Source organism: Leucoraja erinacea, chromosome 3, assembly GCF_028641065.1.
Source record: "Leucoraja erinacea ecotype New England chromosome 3, Leri_hhj_1, whole genome shotgun sequence".
In the NCBI taxonomy this organism is placed as follows: domain Eukaryota; kingdom Metazoa; phylum Chordata; class Chondrichthyes; order Rajiformes; family Rajidae; genus Leucoraja; species Leucoraja erinaceus.
In genome coordinates this window covers 41,922,207-41,929,570 of record NC_073379.1, presented here as the reverse complement: position 1 = coordinate 41,929,570, position 7,364 = coordinate 41,922,207, and the positions used below count along the sequence as shown (strand labels likewise).

The following is a 7,364-nucleotide window of genomic DNA, read 5'->3' as shown; positions in this document are numbered from 1 at the left end:
TGGGTGGGGCGCAAAGTCTCCAGAGGTTTCCGTTCGGGTTTCCTAAGTGGGACAGGGGCATTAGTAACACATAAATTCTAGAAGACTGAAAACAAAAATTGTGCAAAAAATAAGGTAATGTGCAAAAATACATAATTAGAGAACCATATATGTGTGAAGAAGTTGTTCCTCATAATCCGTTTAAATCCTTAATGACAAGACAGGCTTACTCATAGAACACAGTGTTGTGGAGGAAGAACATTATTCTGTCTGGAGGTCTGTGACCAGTGGAGTTCCGCAGAGAACTGTGCTGTGGGACCTCTGTGGTTTGTGCTGTATATTAATGACGCATCTAAATGTAGTTAGAAAGTTTGCAGATGACACCAATATTGCTGGAGTTGCAGACCGTGAGAAAGGCTCTCAAAGTGTACAACGGGACATAGATCTACTGCAGAAACAGATGAAGAAATGGCAGATGGAGTTTGATCCAAACAAGTATGAGGTGTTGCACTGTGGCAGGTTGAATGTATGGAGAAGGTATACAGTTGTGGCAAGACCCTTAAGGCATTGATGTGCAGAGGGATTGTGGTCCAGGTCCATAGCTTCCTGAAAGTGGAAACACAAGTAGATAGTGGTAAATAAGACATATGTTATGCTCACATTCATTGGTTGTGTCATTGAGTATAAGTGTCAGGTAGTCAAAATGCAGCTCAATAAGACTTTGGTTATGCCACATTTTGAGTATTGCATGCAGTTCTGTTTACACAGTTGCACGAAGAACGCAGAGACTTTGATGCAGAAGAAGGTTACCAGAATGCTGACTGGATTATGGGGTATTAGCTATAAGGGGAGGTTGAAAAAAATGGATTGTTTTCTCCAGAACATCAGTGTTTGATGGGAAGACCTGATATAAATATATAAACTTAAGTGAGCCAAAAATAGGTTGAATCTGAGCTTTTTTCTCAGGATGAAAATGTTAAAGATTAGACATAGCTTTTCGGTGAGAGGAACAAAGTTTAAAGTTTAATGGAGATGTGCGGGGCATTATTTTTCCCAGAACATGCTGCCAGGGTGGCGGCAGCAGATACTATAGTGGCATTTAAAAGGTTTTTAGGCAGGCAGCTGGATATCCCAGGACTGGAGGAATATGGGGTCTCTTGCAGGCAGATGAGATTAGTTTACTTTGGCATTATGTTCGGCACGAGCAATGTGGGCTGAAAGACCTGTACTGTTCAATGTTGTATATCTTACACTCTTTCTCCCATCACCTAAGCTGCTCATCCGCAATTAAAACATTTTATATTCTCCCTGCAGTGGGGATATTAATCTTCAACGCAGCCCTCCCTCCAGCCTCGCTAGCCAGCACGCTGGCGGTGTTGTCGTTAGTTGGCAGATTTGGGGTAATGTTGCACGTCTCGAAACAAGTGTAGAAAGAGTTCAGGTCATCAGCTAGAGAGGTGCCGGCATTTCCGGTTGAGGGAGGGCTGCTCCAGTAGTTGGTTACAGTCCGTAGCTCCTGCCAAAGGCACAAAACATAAATGATACATAATGCCCCTGTCCCACTTAGGAAACCTGAACAGAAACCTCTGCAGACTTTGCGCCCCACCCAAGGTTTCCGTGCGGTTCCCGGAGGTTTTTGTTAGTCTCCCTACCTGCTTCCACTACCTGCAACCTCTGGCAACCACCTGCAACCTCCGGGAACCGCACGGAAACCTTGGGTGAGGCGCAAAGTCTCCAGAGGTTTCCGTTCGGGTTTCCTAAGTGGGACAGGGGCATTAGTAACGCATAAATTCTAGAAGACTGAAAACAAAAATTGTGCAAAAAATAAGGTAATGTGCAAAAATGCATAATTAGAAAACCATATACACACCTTATTATGTGTGAAGAAGTTGTTCCTCATAATCCGTTTAAATCCTTAATGACAAGACAGGCTTACTCATAGAACACAGTGTTGTGGAGGAAGAACATTATTCTGTTTGGAGGTCTGTGACCAGTGGAGTTCCGCAGGGAACTGTGCTGGGACCTCTGCGGTTTGTGCTGTATATTAATGACGCATCTAAATGTAGTTAGAAAGTTTGCAGATGACACCAATATTGCTGGAGTTGCAGACCGTGAGAAAGGCTCTCAAAGTGCACAACGGGACATAGATCTACTGCAGAAACAGATTAAGAAATGGCAGATGGAGTTTGATCCAAACAAGTATGAGGTGTTGCACTGTGGCAGGTTGAATGTATGGAGAAGGTCTACAGTTGTGGCAAGACCCTTAAGGCATTGATGTGCAGAGGGATTGTGGTCCAGGTCCATAGCTTCCTGAAAGTGGAAACACAAGTAGATAGAGTGGTAAATAAGACATATGTTATGCTCACATTCATTGGTTGTGTCATTGAGTATAAGTGTCAGGTAGTCAAAATGCAGCTCAATAAGACTTTGGTTATGCCACATTTTGAGTATTGCATGCAGTTCTGTTTACCCAGTTGCACAAAGAATGCAGAGACTTTGATGCAGAAGAAGGTTACCAGAATGCTGACTGGATTATGGGGTATTAGCTATAAGGGGAGGTTGAAAAAAATGGATTGTTTTCTCCAGAACATCAGTGTTTGATGGGAAGACCTGGTATAAGTATATAAACTTAAGTGAGGCAAAAATAGGTTGAATCTGAGCTTTTTTCTCCGGATGAAAATGTTAAAGATTAGACATAGCTTTTCGGTGAGAGGAACAAAGTTTAAAGTTTAAAGGGGATGTGCGGGGCATTATTTTCCCCAGAACATGCTGCCAGGGTGGCGGCAGCAGATACTATAGTGGCATTTAAAAGGTTTTTAGGCAGGCAGCTGGATATCCTAGGACTGGGGGAATATGGGTCTCTTGCAGGCAGATGAGATTAGTTTACTTTGGCATTATGTTCGGCACGAGCATTGTGGGCTGAAAGACCTGTACTGTTCAATGTTGTATATTTTACGCTCTTTCTCCCATCACCTTAGCTGCTCATCTGCAATTAAAACATTTTATATTCTCCCTGCAGTGGGGAAATTAATCTTCAACTCTAATTGTTCTTTCCAAGACCTCAACATTAAAACGTTCCACCTTGTACAATCTTGTTGCTCTTCAGCTAAAAAAACTGATTTGGGGACTGCTGGTAGTTTGGAATAAATAAAGTGCCGGTTCATCAGATATAATAAGGTCATTAATTTGAAGCTCTAACTGCGTTTGGCCACAGGCACTGATCTACAAAATACTTTCAATATTTTGTTGGTTTTTTTTCACTTTCCCTCAACCACAATACTTTTTGAACGACATTTGATTTGTGTAATGTCTTAATAGATGTTAAAATATTTTGGCCACAGTATTTGAATCTGAAAGTAACTCAAAACCAAAAATATGAATATTCCGGGAAGAGAAACGTCATTATTGTAGTTTTAGGGCATGTTCTAAACGTTAAACAATTCGATTAAGCATAACATACTATAAAGGCAAGATTTGCTAACGTCAAGTGAAGCTGCGGCAGATATATTGGAAGGAATGATGTAAATTGAGTGGATTGCAGCGTTTTTTTCTGCCACCTCCAGATGTCAAATAAAAACTCGCTGTATTGCATGGAAGTGGTGAGAAAACAAGGTAAGGGAGGAACACTCGATGTAGTACTAAACTTAATCTAGTCGATTGATCATTCAGGGTAAGATTTGTCGAAACGCGAACCGATGTTCTACAGTCTACCGTGTAAAATAAATGTTCGGCTCTTACGTGAGGAAACAAGTTGACGTCTCTACTCCAAAGGAAATCATTAATCTTACATAGCGTTTTGTTTTACCTATAGAAGACAGTCGAATCGGATGTTCTCTATGTATTTGCAAGCGTACAATATGCCCAATAGATCAGATTTCTTGTGGATTTATAGTTCGAGCAAGAACTCTTACCGGCGTCAGAAAATTACCGGGATTTGGGGTGGGACGGGCGAGATAGGAAAAGAGAGAATGCAAAAAAAAAAGAATGAACGAAAGCCCAAATTATACTGATTTAATGTAACAATATTAACCAGTTTGAAACCAACTTATTCGACGCAGCAAGGGGGGAATAATTATCATTGTGTTTGATGGGAAATGGAAAACAAATATTGAAAGTATTTTGTAGATCAGTGTAGTGTTTGTGGCCAAACCCAGTTAGAGCTTCAAATTACCAATGTTATTATATCGGATGAACCTGCATTTTATATATTGTAAACCACCAGCAGTCCCTAAATCGGTTTTGTGGCCGAAGAGCAACTGAAGATTATACCAGGTAAAGTTCCAGTGTGGAGGTCTGGGGAGGAAATAATTAGAGTTGAAGACTCAGGAGAATATCACCACTTTTTTTTAAAGTGATGTAGGTTTGAGCCGCCGTTTGAGTTGAAGTTCGCTGTGGATTATTCGCTGAAACCTATAAAATTATTAAGGGATTGGACAAGCTAGATGCAGGAAACATGTTCCCGATGTTCATAACCAGGAGCCACGGTTTAAAAATAAGCAGTAGGTCATCATTTAGAACTGAGATGAGGAAAGACCTTTTCACCCAGACAGTTGTGAATTTGTGGAATTCTCTGCCTCAGAAGGCAGTGGAGGCCTATTCACCGGATGCATTCAAAAGAGAGTTAAATAGAGCTCTTAGGGCTAGAGGAATCAAGGGATATGTGGATGATCAGCCGTGATCACATTGAATGGCGGTATTGGCTCGAAGGGCCGAATGGCCTAGTCCTGCCCCTATTTTCTACGTTTCTATGAGTGGGGGTTCATTTAGGTCTGAAGAAGGGTCTCGACCCCAAACGTCACCCTTTATTTCTCTCCAGAGATGCTGCCTGTCCCGCTGAGTTACTCCAGCTGTTTGTGTCTATTTTCATTTAGTCATTCTGTTTGCTTCCTAATAAAGCCTTTGGATGCAGGGGAAAGTTACCAGAATGCTGACTGGTTCATTGGGCAGTGAGGGGCATTGGGCACTAAAATAGTTAACGATGGGGCTTTCTTTTAAAAAAAAATGTTGAGGTTGCAAAACCGGTGGATCGGAATTAATATTTCTAGGGAACCCACAAATGCTGAAGGAAGTTTTGATTTTGGATGAGCTATCAATAAAATCAAGTAATATTGATTGTAGCGTTAGTTGATATGAACATTGCGGTGGGGGCAAAACGCGGCAACATACCTTAAAAAATCAACTTCATAAATATAGTTACTGCACCATATTGATTGCATGTCGTTCATGTAATAAAACCCACATTGGCTCGAACATCTCCTTAACGGCTCGAATATTGTGTTGTTTTGAACGACTGGTATAATATTTCAGGGAAATTAGTAATAAATGTTTAATGAAATATGGACGAATTCAAAATAGTTAAAATGTCAACTTAAAATATAGACCTGTCTGACACGTATTTAGGTCGAAAGAGAGTAATCCTGCTACAACTTAGAGTCCTGACCCGAGACGCCGCCTCTTTATTCTCTCCACAGGTGCTGCTTGGCCCGCCGGGTTCCGCCAACACTTTATGTTTTGCACAAAGAGTTGATTCCGATGTAGAACGTGTTAGCAGTGAATGTTGCCGTGATGTTCCCTGACTGATGCGACCCTGGCGGATCCACGTTGTTCCCGCAGTTTCTGGAGAAAGGGTCCAGTTTCACGCACGCCCCCGGCCCTCTCTTCGCAGTGGACACCAATCTTCCCAAAGAAACGTCCCGTGGAAACGGGCTGGTGTGTTTTTTGGCTCTGTTGGCGAATTCCTCGCCTTCTACTTCTTTCTTGTGATTCTAGGCTAATTGTGATTACATACTGTGCAATAAGATCGGCCTTGTTTTGTACCACTTGCAAAGATCAATGTTACGCCCGATCTCTCTCACCATTACCCACTCTCCAGCTTTTAAAGAAAAACCCTAAACTGTGGGATTGCCCTTTCTAACTTCCTTCATCAGCAGCTGGTGATTTTCTTGCCTGCCTCCACTTGAAGCGCGACACTGCATTTCTGATTTAATTTTAAGCTGTTTATTAATCGATATTGTTGATGAAAACAAAAAAGCCATGTCAAGTTTTCAAAATGCGTTTTGCAGAGGTGTTTGCTTTTTAATGTAAAATATATATTTCTACATATTAAATATTTATATTAGCAATTTGTGGCATAAATTCAAATCATTTTAGTAGTTTGCAAAAGCTAGGATTTACTAGCAAAATGCTGTGTGTGTGTGTGTGTGTGTGTGTGTGTGTATATATGTGTGTGGGGTATGGGGGGTTAAAATAATGGAAGCTGCCACCTGGGAGAGAAAACAATGTAAAGTTTAAAATGAGAACAGACTAGTTTCTCGTTCCCTTCCACACAAAAAAGTCACGTTGTCTGAATCGGAAAAGCAGATCGACCGGATTAAGTCTATTTACAGAGATCAGTGGTTGCAGGTGAAGAGGAGTAGTGCAAAGGTGTTGGTCAAAAGACCCAAGGAAAGATCTTCAGCTGAACAAACAACAGCTACTTCCGGGAAATGTTGGAATTATGTTACAGAAGGAATGCGAACATCTTTTATTATTGCCACCCGGCACCGTGTAATCCCCAACTTCGTCCCTGGAACTGTTCATCCATTGTGCGTGTAAAGACCTTCATTTGCGGTTCATTGGTTATCTTTCCATTTTCAATCCGGTGCATGGAAGATTGGTCTGAAATTGTTCTCCTTAATTTTCAGGATATTTTTGTTGATCTTTCCACTGTTGCAATATTCAACAAAGTGTTCATGCCACCACTGAAACTGGCATATCCTCACAGCGCGCTCTTTATTGACAATCATAAACGAAATATTTTAAAGGTGTAATTTTTTAATACTATCAATGCTGCTAATATTTTTAATACACTATCAATGTAGATAATAATCTGACCTACCCAGGAGTTCTGACATTGTGTAGCTCTGGGGAAAAAAAATCTGAAACTCACGAGTTTAGATACAATTGCTTAAATGTGTGTGTGTGTGTGTGTGCGTGCGTGTGCGTGCGTGTGCGTGCGTGTGTGTGTGTGTGGATATTCATGATTATAATATTTTTACCATGAAAGGAAATATTCAAACTATTTGATTTGAAATTAAAATAGAACAAACTAAAAACCAGGGTATTTGAAAAAGATGTCAACCCGAGGGCAGATTCCTGCTCAAATACCTGATTTCTGATTTGATTGCATACAACGAAATGTTTCCAAATGCAAATACACCGTAACGTGCAACGACAGTCCATCGTCTTCTCAAGCACTCCCTCGGGTTCGAGGATAAGTTCCTTCCACCAGTGTTATGGCACTTTGGTGATTATTGAGATCGATGCGGGAACTGCAGACTGTGCCACAGACGAACAGGTGGTGAATGGGGTGTACTCCGTCTTGGGCCAGAACTTCACAAGTTCAG

General features: G+C 41.2%; 1 long non-coding RNA gene across 1 annotated transcript; it reads right to left on the bottom strand.

The window, feature by feature from the left end:
* Positions 1–1,277: 1,277 nt before the first annotated feature.
* LOC129695531 (uncharacterized) lies at positions 1,278–5,457 on the bottom strand. Its single transcript, XR_008723178.1, has 3 exons — positions 5,146–5,457; positions 1,850–2,289; positions 1,278–1,495 (listed from the first exon to the last, which is right to left on the bottom strand). It is a non-coding gene; the product is annotated as an uncharacterized LOC129695531 (long non-coding RNA).
* Between the last annotated feature and the right edge of the window lie 1,907 nt (positions 5,458–7,364).